This window comes from Lagenorhynchus albirostris, chromosome 8, assembly GCF_949774975.1.
Source record: "Lagenorhynchus albirostris chromosome 8, mLagAlb1.1, whole genome shotgun sequence".
Taxonomy (NCBI): Eukaryota; Metazoa; Chordata; class Mammalia; order Artiodactyla; family Delphinidae; genus Lagenorhynchus; species Lagenorhynchus albirostris.
This window is the reverse complement of record NC_083102.1, coordinates 74763335-74786119: the sequence shown is the minus strand read 5'-3', so window position 1 is coordinate 74786119 and position 22785 is coordinate 74763335. Positions and strand designations below refer to the sequence as shown.

Below are 22785 nucleotides of genomic sequence, written 5' to 3'. Positions count from 1 at the left end.
GTCTGTATATCAAATTGTCAAATTGTACACCTTAAACTTACACAATGCTATATGTCAATTTTTTCTCAATAAACCTGGAAGAAAATAGTCATGTTACCTAGCTGTTTTACGGTTAATTTAATAGAAATATATTTGAGTTAAATGTTTCTTAGGTTTCTGAAATTTAATATCATAGGGAAAATGTTCACGCTTTAAAATGTTCAACTTATTTGCAAGAAGGTAAATGCATTTTAGTAGTTAATGTAGAATTATGCATACAGATATTGGAGACTGGCAAAGTTGGGTAGTTAAGGTCTGGAGTATGCTGACTTTCATAAAGTAGGTTAAAAGCATTTCCCTTTTGAAACAATGTTGTCAGGCATTTTCCTGGTGCTTTGCTGCTCAGACACAAATGGTTATGTGTAACTGTTAACTGCAGGCTGTTATTGTTGGAAAATATTTTTATATGCACAAATTGTGATAGAAAGGAGAGTGGACCGCGAACATAAATTTGTGTTTTGGTTTTACTCTGACTTAGAGGAAAGATGACTTAAATTGCCTTCTATATCATCTCACCACTTCAAAACAGGAAGTGGTCAGGCAATAAATTGCTTTCTGTCTTCTTGCAGAAAGGAAACAAATATATGAATATAAATAGACAGCCTTCAGTCTCTCCCACTCAATCCATCCTATGTACGGTCTTGATTTAGCATTAGTAAAATGTTAACGATGTCATTCCCCTGGTCTCAACCCTGAGTGTATGTTAGGTTCACTTGGGAAGCTTGTGAAATAAACCCTATATCCATCCCCCAATTTTCTGATTTATTTGACGTGGGTTTGCTTTCGGCATTTATATTTTTGAAAGTCATCCCAAGTAACTCTAAGGAACAGACAGGAAGCTACTGGCAAGCAGACAGAACCTGAACATTTGAGTTTGCTTTTAAGGCACTCTATTATACATCTCCAACCTAGCTTGGCAGGGTCTGGCCAGCTCATATGGCTCCCCATGTCCTCTGTACATTGCTTATACTTCCCCTCTTCTGTTTCTTTTTTTTTTTTTTTTTTTTTGTGGTACGCAGGCCTCTCACTGCTGTGGCCTCTCCCATTGCGGAGCACAGGCTCCAGACTCGCAGGCTCAGCGGCCATGGCTCACGGGCCCAGCCGCCCCGCGGCATGTGGGATCTTCCCGGACCAGGGCACGAACCCGTGTCCCCTGCATCGGCAGGCGGACTCTCAACCAGTGCGCCACCAGGGAAGCCCCCCTCTTCTGTTTCTTTCCCAGGCATACCAAGAGTTTCCTTCTCACGTGTTTTTTCTTCGGATTCAAATTTCTGCCCATTTTTCAAGACTTGGCTCAGTTTTTACCTCTCCCATGATGCCTTCCCTGACCATCCTTGACTGAAGGGCTTGCTCTCTCTTCTGAACTCACACAGCAGTTATTGCCTAGAAAATCATCTGAACAATGAATCAATCATGTACTGCTTTGTGTTATCTCTTCTATTGTTGTGATAAATGATTAAACTTTGCTTTACTTTTCACCTGTTACCCAGGGACCCATACTGTGAGCTTCTGGCATGCTTTTGTATCCTTGACAAGCTGAGTGCCCTGTGTAGTGCAGGAAGTCAATAAGTATTTGCCCCTTTCTCCCATTTCCGAAGGTGTGGTTTGGCCCTTCATGTCTGCTGGGGTCTTGCCCTGGTCCTAGTGGACCTTCTTGCCAACAGAATCTCTGGCTCTTTAAATCAGGCCAACACATCAGTGGCCCACACGGCTAATTGTCAGTAAAACTGATTGTGTGTGTACTCCTCTGCTCACCCTTGCTCTCTCCCTATTTTATGATCAGCTGACCTTTTGGCTTTCTTTCCCTCTCTGACACCTCACTCTCCTACTCCTTATTCTGTCAGGACTTGATGTCAGAATTCAATTTCTTGGGTTTTGACTGCTTGCATTTTTTGAGATGTTAGAGTACAACACACTCTCTGGATCTTCCTGTTTCTATTCCTTCAGGTAAACACTTCCCCTGGCCAGGTTCTGGCCCAGCTGACCTAAGTTATCCTGCAGTCCTCCACCAGTACCCTGGTCTGATCTGTCAAGATTCTCATCAAACAGAACAGGCACTCTCTACACTGTCTTTAAGATTATCCACATGATTAAAAGCTTCTATGAGTCCCTCATTGCCTGTAGAATAACATCTAAACCTGAGCTGTCCAATATGGGAGCTATTAAAATTCAAAAAAAAAATTGAGTTCCTCCACTATGCCATATTTCAAGCGCTGGATAGCCACTTGTGGCTAGTGGCTATCATATTGGACAACGCAAATATAGAACATTTTCATCCTTGAAGAAAGTGCTGTTGGACAGTGCTCATCTACATACCTTAGTGTAGTTCATATGGCCTTTATAATCTCATCTCAGTGTTTTGCTCTAGCTTAATTTTTGGCTGCTACATGCCTTTCAGCCCCACCAACTTTCTCAGTGTTCTGCAGCCAATCAGTGCCCTTTCACACTTCACGCCTTTGAACTTGCTGTTCCTGCTTCCTGAAATGCCCTTTGACTTCCCTCTCTGGCAAACTCCCATCTACATTTTAAGATCCAACTCAAATATCACCTTCCTTGTGAAGTTCCCTGACTCTCCTAAACACAATAATTTCTTCTTCTGTGTTCCTCTGGCTCATTGAACCTAGCTCTGTTGCCCTTATCACCATATTTTGTTATTATTTACTTATAAATCAGTCTATGCTCTTGGATGGGGGATCCTGATTGTTCTATAGATCTACCCTAATGATTACCTGAAGTTGTTTGCTTGATTCCCTTTCAATATCAAGTAATATATTTTGTTACTTTTTGCTTGTTATTTATGTGTGTGCTATGTTTGAAAAGATCTTGGGGCTTTAGAAGAAGTCCTTCCCCTTTCTTATAAAACTAAAGTGGCTTCCTGTCTTCCAGGTTGAAGGTTCATTTTTCTTCTAATCAATTCTGATTGGACTTGCGAGGGATGTGGTAGAAGGAATCAACAAGGTCGAAACAGAGGAACTATATGTAGGAAATAGTTCAGATGTGCTCAGGTTCCAGTCGTTACATAAAATATTTAGTGCGTATTTGGGAGAAGAGTAGGGAGGGAAGATGAAGAAAAACAAAACAAAACGAAACAGCTCATGGAACGGATATTGTGGAATTGTTTGACTTTTTCCCGACTAAGGCCAAAAGCAATGATATAAGGTGAGAAGAGTTTTTATTACCATTTTGCAAAACGTACATTTTTTTCTCCCCTCCGAGGATTTGATAAAATTTTGATAAATTCTGGTGACTCGAATTACTGGGAAGTAAATCCTCCTGACCAAGAAATTAAGATATCAATTAGTTTCTCTTCTGTGATTACGGTCAACAGCATTCCGAAAGGCTTATTTTCTTCTGGGAGGGCTGTAAATCCTAATGGCTGAGTCCAAGAGACCTTCTCTGATCACTATCGCCTAGTTGTTGCCGCAATCTTAACAGTCAATCATCTCCCCTTGGGTGCCCCGACCACGCCTATTGCTCAGACCTCGCCCACCAAGTAGCCCTCCCTCCCACCTCATGGCTCCGCCCCAGGCCTAGCAAAGGAAGATTCTCACTGGTGGAGAAGTTGCTCTGGTCCCGCCCGGCGGGCGGCGATAGGCCGAGCTGGCGTGGGGCGGTGGCGGTTGGCTGCCTGGGGACGGGTCCCTGGTGTTGCCCGTCAGGGTAGCTGGCGGCAGTGGCGGCTCTCGGGGGTGGGTTGTCAGTCAGTGAGCGGAGGGGGAAGATGGCTCGCGGGGACCCGTTCTGCTAGGAAGAAGGTGGGCAGGTGGTGCTACTTACTCGGGAGAAGGCAGAGCAGCCGCCGTCGCTGTCGCTGCGAGCCAGACAAGTCGAGATTCTGGAGGTGGAGCTTGGAGAGCCGCTCTGGTGAGTCCGGCCGAGCGAACCGCGCCGGGCCCCCAGGGCGGCCGGCGACCGATAACTTTTTTGTCAGGGAGGAGCCGGGGCGAGGCGGCGGCGGGGAGGGCACCGGGACTTTGTCCTCGGAGCGGCGGCTTCGTTGGAGGTAACGGCTCCCGCGCGAGGCGCCGCGGTTGGGCGCGAGACGGTGCTGGGCGCCTGGGGCGTCCGGAGGTCTGGGGAGCGGGACCGGATGGTGGGCTGCGGCCGGCGGCTTCTCGCCCAGAAGTTGGGCGCAGCCCGCCTGCTGCCTGGGCGGCGGCGGCAGCTTTGTGCGCGCGGACTCGGGTCTTTCTCCTTCCCCGGCCAGGAGCCCTCCGACCTCCGGGCGTGACCGGGGTGTAGCCGCCTCGGCCCGACCCGCCGCCCCTCGGCGGGGTTGGCCTGGGGTGGGACCCCGCCACCCCCGCCGCGGCTGATGCTCCGGCCTGACCTCTCCTACCCCTCCCACCCCTCCTACTCCGGCTTGCCACTTCAGCGAGGCTGCCGCTATCCGTTCAGTCTAATGGCCAAAACGGTCACTGTCGCCCCCCTCGTCTTTGAAAGCTGCATTCGCCTCGGTTCCCCCCTCCCCGCCCCCAGGTCGGACAGATTCACAAAGCAGCCACGATTCCTTCCTTGGTTATTTACACCGGAGATCTCTTCTTCAGCCCTTGCCCTCTTCTTACTAAGAGTTAGCCCTCTCCTTAGGATGATTCTGACATACTCGAGAATCGTCAGGGTTTTGTCTGAAAATTGTTGCATTGAAAGACCCGTCGAAGTTTGCACGCTTTGGCAAAACTGGGTATCCGCCCTTCGGTGTGCACATGTGTGCGTTGTACCCTCAGAGTTTAGACAGTCCTGATAATTTTTAATTTTGCCCTGGTGCTTTCGTACTCCGCAGAATCGGTTCTCTAATAAATACACTATCACACGCCTGGCAGCCGCTCGGCTCTTCAGGTAGGGGGAGTTTATTCCGCTGGCAGCTTCTACTTATCTCAGAGACGTACTACCGGCAGTCGGGCCAGGCTGTCCTTTGGCAAATTATTTGTCCTTTGGGTCACCCAGTAGTTTGGGGGGCAGGTATGACACCTCTTTGGTTCGTGTATCATTTTACAGTTTGAAATTTTCAGCTTTTAAAATCTTATCTGCATAAAATCATAAATATTGGTCTAACCTTGAGTCAATGTGATAGTCCTGGGAGGCTTGTTTTCCATAAGAATATTCTCCTAACATCCGTAGATCACCGCCCCGCCGCCGGACCTCAATTTCTAAGCATTTTTTTCTTTAGGTTAATACATTTTAAGTCCAAAGTACCATATTTTTGAAGTGCAGGCAAGAAAGGAAGAAAAAACTCTGTAGGATATGCTTGGTTGGCCAATAGTAGCTTCAAAGTCAGTCAGTTATTCTAATAATTCATTTCAACAAAGTGGCAAGGGAGAAAATCATCACCTGTTTTAGAAAATAAACTCTGGATTTGGTGTATTTATCCTTTTTTGATTTACTATAGTTATAACCATAGAGGGATTATAAATCCTCTTAGTTATCAGCATTAACAGGATGTGGATAGCCAGATGAGGCATTGGCTAGGTCAGTGTGTTACCCCTGCTATGCTTCCTTTCTTTGTTGTATTCCTATTTTATGAAATCTGCTCTTGGTTGCATTTTTAGAGTGGTGTTGTTTTGACAGTCAGAGTTTAAATATATCTCGTAGTCAACTATTTTACTCAGGATCCTGTTGCCTGATATTTATTTTATAATGAATATTAAGAACTCTTTAAAAAATATTAGTATCAAGACCATTTTGGGGGGTATCAAGTTTACATTTTGTAAATAATGGAAATTATGTCAAACATAAAATTTGCACTATTCCAGGCTGAATAGGTGCTAGGGATACAGAAATGAATATCATAACTCTTGTCATCAAGGAATTTACTGTGTAATATACAAGACAGATAAGTAAAGTAACAATTATAATACCCTCTGTTAAGTGTGAATAGAGTATAGTATAGTAAGGGAACAGAGTAGGAGATGGCTAACTCAGCTTGGATGTATATAAAGTCGGGGGCACACAGTAGAGTTTTAAAGTGTGACATAATTTTGCCAAGTGCAGGATGTAAGTGAATAACTTTCCAAGAAGAGAATATAAATATAGTCAGTGAGAAAGCAAGGAGGCATGAGAAACCCTGGTAGTTTAGAGAAGTCATTGTCAGTGACAATTACGAAGTCAGCAATGTTGATGTGACTTGAATGCAGGGGTGAGATGGGGAAATGGTGGAAGATGAGAACAGCGAGAGTGGTAGAGGGCCAGACCAGGGCCTTGTATCCTTGGCTAAGGGGGTTGCGTTGAAAATGATGGGTAAGAAACCGCTTAATGGATCTGTGTTTTGGATCCTCACTCTGGCAGAGTGAGGTAGAATTTGATAGATGCTGTCACCTCGGGAAAGAAAGGAGGAGGAATCAAGACTGAGGATTTGATTTGGTTCCATTGATTGGAAATGAGGAACACATAGATGGAGGGAAGATGATAAATTCTATTTTGGATATTTTTGAATTTGAGAAAGCTGTGGAATGTTCAGGTGAAGCTGTAGATAGATGTTTGGATCTAGGATGTGAAACTTGTAAAGGAAATCAGGAATAGAGGGAAGAGTGGAGGTTGAATTGAAGAAGCTGCGTTGACTTGGGTATGTTGGAATGACTCACATTGGAAGTCTTTAGCATAATGAAAGCAGCAGTCAGTGAACAGACAAATAAAAAGCAGATAGGTGGAAGCATAGTGTGAAAGAGAGAAGAGTAGTAGTTAGAAAGGTAGGAAGAACGTCAAGAGGGATGCCAAGGGAGGAGAAATTTTCAAATAGAGAGGGAATGGGTCAACAATTTCAAATTCTTTAAAGAGGTGTCAAATAAGGAGAGACTTCAGGGAACAGTAAATTTGTCAGGAGTCCACAGGTGACTTTGACAAGTACAGATTTAGCTGAGTGGTGGTTCAGAAACTAGTCTTCAGAAGATTGAGAAAGAATGGATGATGATAAAGTAGACATGCTTGCCTGAGGCATTTTAAAAAACTGAGGAAGGGAGAGAATGACAGCTATAAAGCAGTGGTTCTCAATCTTATCTACACATTTACAATCTTCTGGGGGAGCTTTTAAGAATCCCGATTTCAAGGGGGAACTCTTGTACCAATTTGGGGAGTGGGACAGGACGCAGACATCCGTATTTATTTCAATAGCTTTATTGAAGTATAATTGGCAAATAATAAACTACACATAGTTAAAGTGTGCAGTTCAGTGTTTAACATGTGTTTATACTCATTAAACCATCACCACAATCAAAATCACCTCCAAAAGTTTCCTAGTGCCCCTTTGTAATCTCTCTCTCTTATCCCCTGAAACCACTGATACACTTTTTGTTACTATAGATTAGTTGCATAGATATTTTAAAGCTCCCTAGATAATTCTATAGCCATAGTTGAAACTGCTGCAGAGGGATATGGGTTGAAGAGAGATTATGCTTGATTTTTTTATATGCATAAGGAAAGTGAGAAGAGATTAGGAAAGATATCTGTTGGAACTAAGTCCCTGAGGAGATAGAAGTCGATGGAATTTAGAGCTTTGACTGGTAAGAAAGGAAGACAATTCTGGAAGCAACATCTCTAACAAAGAATATGATATTAAAGATAGTATTTTTTTTTGTTGTTGTTATCAGCATCAAAGTTGTCATCACGTAATATCAAGATTAGTTCTCTGAAGTACTCAAAAACAATTAGCATCTTAATATTATTAAAATGAATGCCCCTCAGAAAAACCCCTTAAATGCAACCTGAGACCCCTGGCACCACCATGTAATGCTTTGTCATTTTTTTGGAGGGGAGCAGATGGAATTAACAGTTTGACTATTGCTTATTGTTAAGAGCCAAGTACTACTAGAATCTTTTTGGCCCTCTCAGAGTTAGGCTGCATATCTGCACTGTGGAAAGAGAACATTTAACATTTACAAATCTCCTGTTTAAAGTATTTTTGTTCAGAAGAAATCTTGCTTGCTTGCCCTTTGGACATAGGCCTTTTAAATACATTGGAGAAGAAAATCCTTCTTCTGCGTCCCAAATGAGACAGAGAAGAGTTGTGATTAGAAGTTGTCAAAGGCCCACACTTTGGGACTTCCCTGGTGGCACAGTGGGTAAGACTCCACACTCGCAATGCAGGGGGCCCGGGTTTGATCCCTGGTCAGGGAACTAGATCCCACATGCATGCCGCAACTCAGAGTTCTCATGCCACAACTAAGGAGCCCACGTGCTGAAACTAAGGAGCTGGTGAGCCTCAGCTAAGGAGCCTACCCGCCACAACTAAGACCTGGTGCAACCAAATAAATAAATATTAAAAAAAAAAAAAAAAGGCCCACACTTTGTATCCTGAGAAAGGTAATTCTACCCCCCCATCCTACCCCACTCCCTCATTCCACTTTTTCTTTTTCTTTTTTTTTAAATTTCTGGCTCAGGTTTTGGATGTAGGCAAAAGCTGAGCCCCACTGGTTCTGAGGTCCAGGGTTTGTTCTTCACTCTTGTTTCTTACCTTTGGCAGGGGGCTGAAAGCAAATGGTTAATATCTAAATATTATTTGACATTGCACTTGAGCATAAATAAAGGTGGGGTGAAAATTTTTGTCTGATTATTTCCTAGAGTTCTGAAAATTTCTTTCATTGTGATTAAAGTATAAAAATATGATCAGACCTAGAGAGGGTAGGCATCCCTAGTTTTGGTGCAGCCTAAAAGAGTGGGACTATCAATGTTAACATGATTTTGGATACTATTGTTACTATATTCAAAGCAATATTGTAAACATTCTGTATTTTCTTAATTACTAATGTAATACATAATAATTGTAGGAAATTTGGAAAATTTAAGAAAGCATAAATGATAAATAACATAATACCTTCACCCATTGATAATCATTATTAATACTTTGGTGAATATCCTTATAGGTCCTTTTTAATGGGATTTACTCTTTTATTTTTTTAACAAAAAACGCCCCCATGTTGTAAATACTCTTTTTTTGTTGTTGTTGTTCATGCTGTTCTGTTCTAGCTTACTTTTACATAATTGAATGAATACTTACCCGAGTCAATAAAACATTATTTTTTTACAACATAACATCATTTTAAATGTGTGGCTAATATTCCAGCATATGGATTTACCATTATTATTTAACCAGCATTTCAATTGTTAAAAATTTAAACTCTTTCCAATAATTTTGAATGAATCATGTAGCAGTTAGCTTCTTGATGGATTAATCATTGCCCATATCTTTATTTACTTAAGACAAATTCTGAAATCAAAAGGTATCATATTTTAATTATTTTTGATATTAATAGACTGCCTTCCAGAAAGTTTTAATTAATATTCATTTTTGTTAATTGTGCTTGAGAATGCCAGCAACCTCTCCATATTAAAAATCTGCCATTTTGATATGAAGAGTTGTATCTTCTATAAATTTTTTTGTTTCATTGGTTATTAGTTATTTAAAATATTTGTATTTTTTGTGAATTATCTATTACTGTACTTTGTTTATTATGATATAAAGATATGATATGGAGACTTTTAAAAACTGAGTTATGAGAGCTCTTTGTGTATAAAACTATTAGACGTTGGTCAAATTACAATGAAAATAATTTCTCCAGTTTGTCATTTGCATCCTAATTTTGTTTTTGGTGTGAATTTTTTCTTTTTAAACAGATTTTTAACATTTAGTGTAGTTAAATCTGTCAAATTTTTCTTTTATGGCATCTGCCTGCTTAGGAAAGCCTTCTTGCATTCCCAAATTATATAAGTAATTACCTCTATTTCCTTATATTACTTTCAGAGTTTTAAAAAACATTTACATCTTTAATCTATTTGGAATGTATTTTGAGGTAGAGTGGCAAGTCAATTATTTTAATACTATTTACTGAATAATTATCTTTCCCCAGAGGTTTTAAATGCTGTCTTTTTAATATACCAATTCATGATTTTTTTCTAGGTTTTCTATTCTGCTTCATTGGGCTATATTTTTTGCTCCAGTAACTCTAAACAGTTCTAATTATTAATAACTTTTTAATGTATCTTACTATAAGGTTGTGTGAATTCCTATTATCTTTTTCAAAACATTTTCAGCGTTTCTCATATATTTTTTTCAGATTGCCTCTAATTCAATTTATTAAGACCCTGAAAGAACCCAATTGGAATTTCTAAACTAATTTTTTAGAGATAGCTGTGATAGCTTTACAATATTTTCATCATTTCTTCAAGTCATCTTTTATGACTCAGTGTTTTGTAGTTTTCACGTGGTTCTGCCTATTTTTAAAGTTGATTTTTGGTATTTTAAAGCTTGTTGTTGCTATTGCGAGTGGAGTAGTTTTTCAATGTATTTTAAAGAGGATTGCATCTTTCTCGTGGAACATAGAAAAGTTGGTGACTTGTGTATACTGTTTCCTAACTGGTTATTTTACAAAATTCTTAATTCTAATAGTTTTTTATTGGATTTTGTAATAAGGCAGTTATAGCCTTTGTAAATGATGATAATTTTGTTTTCTTGCCAGTATTTAACCCTTTCTTTTTAAAAAAATTACACTGATCAGAATGTCTAGAAGACTGTTAAATTATAGTTGTGAATAGTGAGCATTTTTGGCTCATTTCTCATTTGAATGACTGCCTTTACGGTTTCACAGTTGTGTATTCTTTTTGACAATTTTTTTTAGTATGTTAAGGAAATAGTCTTCTATTCCCCTTTTTTGGAGTTGAGGTTAAATTGGAAAAATATATTAAATTTGATCACATACTCTCATAATGTATATTGAGATAATTATATGGGTTTTCTTCTTTTACCTATTGGTTGATGAATTAGATTAGAAGATTTCCTAGTGGATTTCACCAATTTTGTCTCTTTGGAATAAAGGCAACTTGATAATAGCATACCTCTTTAAAGCTACATTTGGTTGCTCTGTAAGATCTCTAATGTTCTTTTTGTATTATCTTTTTGAGGTTTTGGTTTCTGAATATGCTAGCTTTGTAAAATAGAGAGAGAGAGATAGAGAGAGAGAAGTGTTCCATCTTTTTATAAGCTCTGGCAATCTCTTCTTTGATGGTCTGAAATAGTTTAGCTATAAAAATGTCTAGGTCTTTTTGGATTAAATACAACTTGTTGAGATTTTAATACCTGCTACTTTCTAAGTACTTTGCATAATTAATTTCATTTAACTGTGCACAGCTTTGCAAGATAAGTGTTATTATCCTTATTCTACAGATAAAGAAACTGAGACTCAGAGAGATTAAGATACTTGCACAAGAGCAACAGCTAGTTAGTGGTAGAGAGAGTTTAAACTCAATTCCTATCTGATGCCATGATTCATGATTTTTAATCAGTACCCTAATTTTTTCCTAATCAGGACTCTTTCCTTATTCTCTCTTACTGAGAAGTAAACTTAATTATTTTATTTGAGTGTCTTATTAAGTGTTTTCCTCTTTGTCCAATTAATTTCAGTTTTTGGTAACCCTATCTTAATTATTACTGGTTTGTTCTGTTTTGCAATCGTATCTTCAGCTGTTTTAACAAATACAGCCCAGTATGGTTATGACAGAAGATACTGGAATGGGAATGGGATGATAGTTATTTAATGCACTTTATATAATTCATGTTTTAATTTGTCAGGTGTTCAAGATCAACTTGCATTCCTGAATCCTGTTTTACCTTGTAATGAATATTAAGCGCAACACATCAAGGAGCTTTGGAAATAGTACTTTTCCATTCTAGTTTAAACATTTGTCACTGTTGAAGCTTGCATCAGGGTAGCCTTTTAGTAGTAAATGTTAAATGATATTTGTTTGGTGTGTGCTTTCTGGAACAAAGAGTCTTTTGATTAGAGGATGAACATTAGTTGCTTTCTCATATAAATGCATAAGCATTCATTCAGTTATTTGCACTAGACCTAGTGAAAACATTATATGTGAGCTCTTAAACTGTGCAATGAAAATTATTTGAGGTTTCAGGTATTGGAAGATATACATCCTCTTCTGTAGAGGAACTTACAGGCTTGGAAATTAAAGAGAATAATGTAAGCCTTAAAAGTGCTTAAGTTGGGCAAGCAATTGTAAACTCTGTTTCTATCTTTTTGAGCTCCTCTGTTATTTTTTTCCCCCTTTAGATGTAAGTAACATTTAATTAATTCAATTAGGGTATTGGTTCTAATCAACATACACAGACTGTACTCCCCACCTCCACTAATGGGGGGCAGAAGAAGCTGCCAGTCTGACCTGGCACATAACATGCTCTTTGGATCTAAATGTCAAAGTTCCTGTTGATTTGTTAATCCATAGATATTATTGTGGTGGACGCAGTGACCACACAGTCCTCAAAGCAGTGCACACTTTAGTAGTTGAGAAGAGGGAGAGACTGTTTTGGGAAATTATGAAACTTTGAGTGGGTCTGGATAAAGGAATGTAGAGGAAGGTGAAAGTATTTTAGAAATGGGTGGGGGGAGATGCATCAACTAAGTATGAAAGGTAGAAATGTGCAAATCGAATAGACTGTTAGAGAAGTATGGAAAATCAGAAGAATGGGTTACATGGGTGATAGAAGCAGAATATTGAAGTCAGTGAAGTCTTCTCAGTAGAGTTTCAGAAAGGAAGATGCTTGTGGCAAGGTTAAAGAGAAGGAATGAGTATTGAGAGAGAACCAATAGAATTGTCATTTTTGAGGTCATGGAGAGTATATGATGAGAACCAAATGTATACTGTAAAGGGGGTTAAGGAATAAATTGGTGGTGAAATAATTGGAGGCAGTGGCAGTAGATAAGGCTACTAAATCAGAAAGCTAATCAGTGAAGAATAAATAAGGATGAAAGTAACTGGAGGGCATTAGAAGCTAATGAAGCTTCTCTCCCTGTTCTATCCCTCCCCCCACCCCCTCCCCACAGATCCTGAAAAGCAATTTGTCCAACTGAATGAAGTGCAAATTGTCCAATTGAAAATATTTTGTTAGTGATAATTTGAACTATAATTGAGCATCTGTGGTGTGGCAGTGCTTTAGTTGTATTATTTTTAATCCCTAGAACATTCCTGTAATACAGATGTTATCACCTACTTTTCACAGTGGACGAAAGTGAGAAAGTTTAAGTAATTTGCTGGAAAGTGGGCATGGTTTTTTTTGACTCTTCATTATGCCATGCTTCTTCTTCTGTTTATTGAGCTGTGTTAAAACGCTTGGGAACATTGTAAAGCAACTATATTCCTATGAAATTAATTTAAAAAAAACACTTGGGGAAGGAGTGGTTGTAAAAGGAATATAAGGTATGATTCCTCTCCTTATAGAAAGGAGTGGAAGAGAAATTTTAGTTATGTTTGCTGTAATTTGTGTTAACTATATTTTCTATTTAAAATGTTTTATAAAAGGATTCCTTTCAATAAGCTCCTCTACCATATGTATAATACTTAAATTTTATCTAGAGATGAAATGTTCTTTTTATCCATGATAATGATTGGTTGAGGGGAAAGGAAGTACAATCCAAGAAAGATGATGTCTAGAAAAGTCAGGATATGGGAATTCCCTGGCGTTCCAGAGGTTAAGACTCAACTCTGTCACTGCCGAGGGTGCAGGTTCAGTCTCTGGTCGGGGAATGAAGATCCCACAAGTTGTGCGGCGCAGCCAAAGGGAGAAAGAAAAAAAAAAAGGCAGTGTATGAATTGTTCTTTTCACTGTGAGAGCTACAAGTATGTTATACAATTTTCGGTAGCACCTCAGAAAGTTTAGCTTCTTCATGGAAATCATACTGAGCTTGTCACAAGATGGTAATCAGGGCAGATATTTTTCATGACACCAGATTATAAAGCTTCAGAGTTTATTGTAGTATAATGTGATTTATTGAATTTGGATTCCATCAGTCAGGAATAGGTTATTGGTGACAGAGTCCAAACAGATGTTTAATTTTCTGTTATAAACCCTTTCTTTGGAAGGAATGCATAACTGAAAAGAAATACTTAAACTACTTTAGGGATTAACCATCCTCACAGGACTTACTTTGAGAGGAACCAACATAGATATTTTTGCTGTACTAATTTTAGTTTCACATTCAGCTGCAAAGCAACATCTAAGTTACATTTTGCTATACTAGTATAAGACTTAATATTATTAAAAACTTTATTTAGAGGATTTCCCTGGTGGCACAGTGGTTAAGAATCCACCTGCCAATGCAGGGGACACAGGTTCGATCCCTGGTCCGGGAAGATCCCACATGCTGTGGAGCAACTAAGCCCATGCACCACAACTACTGAGCCTGAGCTCTAGAGCCTGTAAGCCACAACTACTGAAGCCTGCGCACCTAGAGCCTGTGCTCCACAGCAAGAGAAGCCACCACAATGAGAAGCCCAAGCACCGCAACGAAGAGTAGCCCCTGTTTGCCACAACTAGAGAAAGCCTGCGCACAGCAACGAAGACCCAACGCGGCCAAAAAAAACAAAACAAAACTTTATTTAAAAAGTAATTTTATAATTCAGCCTCTGCTAAAACAAATTGACTGTGACCCCAGTTAGTATGAATCAACATGATCATACTGGGACCTCCCTGGTGGCGCAGTGGTTAAGAATCTGCCTGCCAGGGCTTCCCTGGTGGCACAGTGGTTGAGAGTCCGCCTGCCGATGCAGGGGACATGGGTTTGATTCCTGGTCTGGGAAGATTCCCACATGCCGCGGAGCAACTAAGCCCATGCGCCACAGCTACTGAACCTGCTCTCTACAGCCCGTGAGCTACAACTACTGAGCCCATGTGCTGCAATTACTGAAGCCCGCACGCCTAGAGTCCTTGCTGCACAGCAAGAGAAGCCACCATAATGAGAAACCTGCGCACCACAACAGAGAGTAGCCCCTGCTCTCCGCAAGCCCACACGCAGCAACAAAGACCCAGTGCAGCCAAAAATAAATAAATAAAAAAACAAAACAAAACAAAAAACATGATCATATGGAACTATTTATTTCATCTTTGGTTACTATAATTTTTTAAACCAAGAAAAACAACTGTGTTAATAAGATCCACTGAGTTTCTGATTGAGACAAACCAAATAGAATTTTGTAGTGTAGTTAAGATTTGTTGCTTTTGTTATTATGGCTCTTTTATTATTATGTTGCTTTTATTATTATGGCTGTATTATTTTGGCTCTATTACATTACCACCATTAACTGTTTACTTGCATTTTTTCATTGTACCCTCCCTTTGTCTGCACATTTTCTAATTGAACATCTGAACTTCTGTTGGCAGATGTCATTAATGGTTGAGCATCTCATTCCAAGTTTTGAAAGGGCAGTGACTCACCCTAAGACATCAACCCAACCCATGAGTCACTTGGAATTTGGTTCTCCTAACATTTCTCTCTTCTTTTGTCTCCAACATTAGAGAAGGGAAAACTGCCGCTTAAGAATGCAAAAAACTTCAAAGGAATTAAAATAGAGCTGTGCTTTAAAAAGTGTATTTCTATATGCTGTCATTTTGGGGAAAGAGAGAGGAAAGAGAGGTGAATGATAGCAAAATGATTGCAAGATAATATTTACATTGGACTTTCTTCAACATTCCTCCTCATTTTCCTCATAGCATTTGTTTTTATTTGCTTATACCCTGATTTGCCTTGATTTGTTTCAAAAGGGATTAAAGGACACTCACTTCTGCTGTGTTTTAGGTTTACTTCTTTCCCCTAATAGACTGTGAATCCCTCAAGTCAGCGACTATGTCATACTCATTTTTGTAAATCTATCACCTAGGACATAGAAGACATTTAATAGTTCATAACTAAATGGATGATATTTAAGCGCCTCTAGTACAAGAGAAGAGAGGTTAATCGCTGCAATCCTAGTTAATTGCGTGCAGCTTTGATGGCGTTCATGGACTGAGTTGTGTCTGTTCCCCCACCCCGTTCCTAATCCCCAGTACCTCAGAATGTAACCATATTTGGAGATAGGGTCTTTATAGAGGTACAAATTAAGTTAAAATGAAGTAATTAGGGTAGCTTCTAATCCAGCGTGACTGATGTCCTTTTAAGAAGAGGAAATTTGGATATGACTTTACAGATGGAAGATAATGTGAAGGCACAAGGAGAAGATGGCTGCAAACCAAGGAGAAAGGCCTGGAACAGAACCTTTCCTTAACGGCTCTCAGCAGGAATCAACCCTGCCGACACCTTGATTATTAGACTTCTAACCTCTGGAACTGTGAGAAAATAATGCCTGTTGTTTAAGCCACCCATTCTGTGGTACTCTGTTACAGCAACCCTAATAAACTAATACAGCTGGCTTGTATGCTTGGCTGTAGCAAAATTTGATACCCTTAATTTGCCTATCTCCAAGGAACAATTTGCTACCCTCTATGTCAAAACCTTAGAACTTTTTACTCTTCCCCCAGGCAAGACATGGGAAAGAGACATTTGTGTGGCTTAAGGGAGAAAGTAATAACTATACATCTCAAATAAATAAATAAATAAATAAAAATAAACAATAACTATTTGTCTCCTTTCACCTTCCTACCCATACAGTCAATGGCAAGCAGCTAGCTCATTCTCTAGTTCAACTGAATTTGTTTGGCTTGGCACGGAGGAAGTGTTTAGGAGTTATTTGTGTTTAAGTGTTCAAGAGCTGCCGCGAAACCTGGTTGCTTTTTCAAAGTATGGAGATGGAAGAGGAAGACTGAATAAAATAGTTATTGTGACGTTAATTTGAACTAATTGCTTGCGCATAATCTCAGCAACATTACTTTGCCTGTGTTATAATCAACAGGGCAGAGCATTGTGTCTTTTATAGTGTTTTGTGACACTTAGTTGAAAGAGAAGATTTTGGACGTGTACAAAACAAGAACACTTGCTCTATCATCATTTGGAAGTAGTTTACCAGAGTACTGAGAATAGGGTAAACTAAATTAACTAGCAAACTGAATAAAGCTCTCAGTCCTGGAGTTAAAAAAAAAAATTGTTTGCCATAAAGCAAAAGAAAACAAACAACAAAACCCTCCAATTTATGGGCAAGTAAGAATTTTAACCTAATTTTGGCATTTAAGCTTCAGTCACATCCACACAGTCTAGAGCACCCTTGTTAACAGCCTGTAGTTACTGTGGTAAATACCAGTGATACACTTTCTCATCCCCTTTCTTTTCCTTCATTCCAGTTGTTGAGAAAAATACTGAAACCAAGAATTTTCTCAAAGTCACTTGCTAACAAGGGGCAGAGCTGGGTCTCATTGTAAATTGAAGACTTTTGCTCTGTTACCCTACCATGTTTTACTATGGCCCTGTAGTTCTTAACCTGGCTGCCAAACAGAATCACCCATGTAATTTATTTTCCCCTACCAATTTATTTTGAGATGAAAATATTCTAGTTTTCTGTTTAGAATGAAAATATTAAGAAGGAAAGAATAAAAGAGTAAATTATTCATGAAACAGTATGCTATAAACTTTGAACTGTTGTGTGCTGGGGGTAGGGATTGTTGATAGCATGAAGAGTGATTGAGAATGGGGACTCTAGAGTTGGGCTGCTTGGATTCTAAATCTAACTCACTTACTTGCTAGTGTGTGACATTGGACAAGTTATTTCTTTAAGCTTCAGCTTCCTTTTTTTTGTGAAATGGAGATTATATTAATTTACCATTTAGGAAGTCTGTGAGGATTAAATGAAAATTCCCATAAAGCACTTAACAAAGTGCCAGACACATAAGTGCTTGAGAAATGTTAATCGTTATAACAATATCATCCCTGGACGTCTATTGTTGACACATTTGACTCACACTGTTTTCTAGACTGTATTCCCAGTGATGCCAGTTGTGTCTGGACCATAAAGGATCTAATGGGCAAATACACTTGGGAAAATATTTCATTCTAAATAGCTTTCTTGGAGACTCATTAACACAGATATAGCATATTAAAAGGCTCTGACGAGGGGCTTCCCTGGTGGCGCAGTGGTTGAGAGTCCTCCTGCCGATGCAGGGGACACGGGTTCGTGCCCCGGTCCGGGAAGATCCCAAATGCCGCAGAGCGGCTGGGCCTGTGAGCCATGGCCGCCGAGCCTGCGCGTCCGGAGCCTGTGCTCCTCAACGGGAGAGGCCACAACAGTGAGAGGTCCGTGTGTCGCAAAAAAAAAAAAAAAAAGGCTCTGACGAGTCCTTTGATTAAAAAGAAAGAAAACTCTAACTTTCTTGAATAGTTAAATTTTAATAGGGAAAGACTTTTCTTCTTTGGTACAACTGTTAATATCTTTTAGAACGGTTTGTTTTTGTTTGGTTTTTTTTTTTTTTTTTTGGCTGTGTTGGGTCTTCGTTGCTGCGCGCAGCTTTCTCTAGTTGCGGCGAGCGGCGGCTACTCATCTTTGAGGTGCGTGGGCTTCTCATTGTGGTGCCTTTTGTTGCAGAGCATGGGCTCTAGGTGCACGGGCTTCAGTAGTTGTGGTGCACGGGCTTCAGTAGTTGTGGTGCACGGGCTTAGTGGCTCCACTGCATGTGGGATCTTCCTGGACCAGGGATCGAACCTGTGTCCTCTGCATTGGCAGGTGGATTCTTAACCACTGCACCACCAGGGAAGTCGTAGAACAGTTCTAACAATAGTTTAGGAAGCACTGCCTAAACTATTTATACTGTGTTTACCTGGTTTAGTGAATTAATAAGGATAGTGATCTTTTTATTTTCCCCAGTTATTTGTACTCTACAATAACAATATGATGTATAGTTGGAAGGAGCCAGGAGTTTGGGATTCTAGTAGAATTTCTGTAACTACCTAGGAGAGTGATCTTGTATTTAGCCTGTATATGTGCCTTTTAAAAGTAACAAAATAAATGAGGAAAATGACTGTAAACAGCTGGTTATATGAAAGATTTGTCATTGAAATAACTTGCCTGTTAGATTTGACTTTTTTTCAGCCTTAGTACCAACTGTCATACAACCAGCCTTGCAAATAAGTTATAGGAATAGGAGCTATGTTCCTGATCAAGTCCCTGATATCAAATTCATTATAGAAATAGTCACTAACAAAACTACAGAAGCTTTGAGAAATCTGGTTAAAAATAATTCCTTGATAAGTTCAAATTCTGTACATGGTTAAGAAGTTGAGGTTTGGGTTTCTTTTTTTTTTTAACATACTTAATTTAGATTACTTTGTCACATTCTGATGTTTGTAGCCTAACTTAAATAAAAAATAATAAAATCTATCCTCAAATAGAGATCATTTTTAACATACAGAAATCTGTTGCATTTCTTTACACTAACAATGAAATATCAGAAAGGGAAAGTTAAAAAAAAATTCATTTTCAAATTGCACAGGAATTTTAAGGAATCTTTTCCTTAAAAGATTTTATTTTATGAAAATATTTTATTTTATGAAAAGATTCCTCCTTAAGGAATCTTTTCATAAAATAACATTTCATAATCTTTTCATAAAATAACATTTTATGAAACTTTTTTCATTTCACCTGCATTGCCAACATCTCTTCATATCGTATCCATAGCAGCAAACTTTAATACTTGCACGTTTGAAATGTTTGAAATGTAAAATATGATTTGCCTACTGAATGGCAAAATTCGTATAGGTAAAATTAAATTGGGGATTAACGTTGAGGTAGAATAAAAAAATTAACTGTCATGTGGGACAGTTATTTATAATTAATATGATTGTCTGTCTAGAGTATTTCAGATAATAGACTGAAGAACTATTGGAACTTTGGATAAATATTTCAGTAGGATTATTAGAAATGAAATAAACCAAATGCATAGGAAAACAATGGCTTTCCTAAATACTTGAAATAAGCAGTTACAATTAAAAAGAAAAAAACGTAAAGTGTAATAAAAAGAGCTCATTTATAATAGCAGTATAAATTAAACCCTATTAGATAACAAAATGCACAAGTAACCTTAGACCCAGCAATGCTCTTTCTTGAGTCTGTCCTATAGAAGTACTTGCAGAAATACAAGAAAATTTGTCACAGCATTGTTCAAATAGAAAAATTGGAAAAAAACATTTTAAAGGGCTGGAAAAATTTCGAAAAAGGGAAATACCTGTAACTTAATAGATTTAGCTAAAATTGTAATAGTCAGTTTTTTTTTTCCCCACAAAAACCTGATTTCTCTGAATGTGTCCTACGGTGTTTTAGTTATCTGTTACTGTGTAACAAATTACCCCAAAACCAAGTGGCTTAAAAATAACAAAGATGTATTTTTCTCATGATTTTATGGGTTGACTGGGTTCAGCTGGCAGTTTTGCCTTTGCATGGCTAAAAGCAGTCTAGCTGAAATCACTGTGCAGCTGCATTCATGTGGGAGCTTGGCTGTGTCTGAAATCCCCAAGATGGCCTCTCATCCTCCAAGGCCTTTCTTCGCATGGCTTCTCATTCACATGTCTATCCCTGAGCTTTTACAGCATGGTGGCTACCTTCTAAAAGGGTATTTCAAGAGGACATGCCTGAGATGCAAACTTCTATTAAGCCTCTGCTGGCATCATGTTTGGTAAAGGCCACTGGTCAAAACAGGTCACATTGCTGAGCCCAGCATCAGTGTGGGAGAGGACTACACAAAGGTGTAAATGGTAGGAAGGGTTGTTTGTTGAAGGCCATAAATATAATAGTAATAGTCTACCTCACATGAAGAAAAATGTCCAGGATATAGTAGATGGAAAAAGATCAAGTCTCTGTGTAGAGTGATTGCATTTTAGGGGGGAGAGGGGAAATCAAAACACAAATTGACCATCATATCATATCAGTTGGAATGCAGAAGCAGTTATAAAGATCCAACTATGTTCTATTCAGCCAAGACATTAAAGAAATTTGCAAAAATGTGAAACAGAACCACTCTTCTCAATAATTTTTTTGTTTAGGGATTATTAAAAATAAGTTGATATATAATAGGTTTATTATTGTAATAAAATTTAAAATTTTATCATTAAAAATTTCAAATATGATTGAAATGTCAGTAAATATATCCACCATAAACAAAACCTCTTTGGGGTTCTCAATAATTTTTAAGAGTAAGGAGTTTTGAGAACTGCTGATTATATATTGATGGTATATGCATAGAAAAAAATTTGAAATAATACAAAATAGTACAACAGTGCTTTCCTTTGAAGAGTGAGATAGCAACAGTGAGATGGATGAACATTTCTTTTAATTATGTGGCAAAGATTTAAGTGTAGCAATGAAAGAAAACTCCAGTAAAGAAAAATATTAGTGGAGATGGGAGATTAATGTTCTATGAAAGTGTTTATACTTTTTTGGTTTGTTTTCTTAAAGGAAATTTTGTAATTTTTTTATAGTTTTGTAATAAGCAGAACCGTGTTTTACACTCTACATTGTTGATTTTGTGTATTTTGCCTAATTTTATCATGATTCTAGTACTTGTAATTATTCCTGTAGAAAATATAGGGTGCCGTCTTGATTCATTTTCCCCCTCAGCTATGCTTCTCCCTTCCTTTGTCATCTGGATTACAGCCTCCTGTGGACACAGATCATATTTTACTGTTCTTTTCAAAGTAATAGAAACACTTTGTATTATACTCAGTAGGCACTCAAGGGCTTGTTGAATTATTAACGTTGCAATTTGAATATATAGTAATATTGATTTTTTGCATGTATAAAAATATTAAGTGAGTTATACATATGATCGATTCTCATCCTATGTCTGTTTTTGCCTAGTCTTGTTCTTTTTTGTTCCGACTCTGACCCTGCCTGCCCTACAGTCTGGGTAAATTGTATGAACTAGACAGGGGATGTGTAACTAATTTGTATCAACTTGAGGTCCTGGTCTAGTGAATATGTAAAAAGCAGTACTGATCACTATACTACTTACTTATTACTTATACAATAATCTTGTCAATGAATGGTATTGAGGTAATTTTTGTAGTTTGAAACTTTTATAATCTGTCAACATAAACTTTACAATTTGTGTCTTAGTTATCATGGTTTCATGGACTTTGATTTACTGAAGTAATACTTGAATCATTCAGTATATACTGTAATTATATTTTATAAAAGACGCTACAGTCATTTTGGAAAATCTTATTTCAGCCAATAATTGCTCTTGTAGATTTATACCCAATATTAAATTTGAAATAACTCAATTTCTGATACTTCTGTTTTTAAAGAAATGCATAACTTAACTTAGTCGACTCTTTAGAATTCTTGTAAAATTCTAGTAATATTTTCTAAGTCAAGGTCAATCAATCAATCTTTAAACCTATCAATCAGGCAATGCTGTTGTGGCTTATAGATGCAGTGCCATAGTTCTCTCCTGACAGTTTTCCTTGCTACCCATATACTTCATCAGCCTAGGCTCTGAGTTTTTCCTGGGTAGGTTGTAAAAAACAGGAGTAAAAGGAAGATATAGTAGAGAAGAAAAGCATACAGACTTGGAGGTTGGAGTGGCATGATGCATTTTGGAGAATAGCAGTAAGTAAAATTTAGATAGGTAAATTATGGCTGTATTATAAGGGGAGCTTGAGGTAGAAGATCTGATAGGTATGATGTGGAAAAGTGTCATAGTATGTTTCAGGAGAAAATCAGTGTTTCAGGAAGATTAGTTTGGCAGTAATGCATATGGTGTCCTGGAGAAGAAACAGAAGCAGGAAGGCTGTGTGAACTGAGCCTGCAGAGGCAATGAAGACCCAGACTGAGGGTGTAGCTATAGAGATGGAGAGCAGATGGCAAATTTGATAGGCATTATGAAGAATGAAATTTATTCTTTTACTCAACAAATATTTATTAAATACTTGACTGTATATATTTATGCTTCTAATATCTGGACTGAACTTGGCCTATAATTATAATACAATTTTAAGCTTTAAAATTATGTACACTGGTGGTGAAGTTCTTACTATTCTCTTTTCTGGTGATTTGTAATTT

At 38.3% G+C, this 22785-nt stretch overlaps 1 protein-coding gene across 3 annotated transcripts in view; it reads left to right on the top strand.

Annotated features, from left to right (window-relative positions):
• Nucleotides 1-3726: 3726 nt before the first annotated feature.
• HYCC1 (hyccin PI4KA lipid kinase complex subunit 1) overlaps nucleotides 3727-22785 on the top strand; it is a 109321-nt gene continuing 90262 nt past the window's right edge. For all 3 annotated transcript variants that reach the window (XR_009542009.1, XR_009542008.1, XM_060157142.1), the window contains exon 1: nucleotides 3727-3903. The gene's annotated coding sequence lies outside the window, so the exon portion shown is untranslated. The remainder of the gene's footprint in view (nucleotides 3904-22785) is intronic.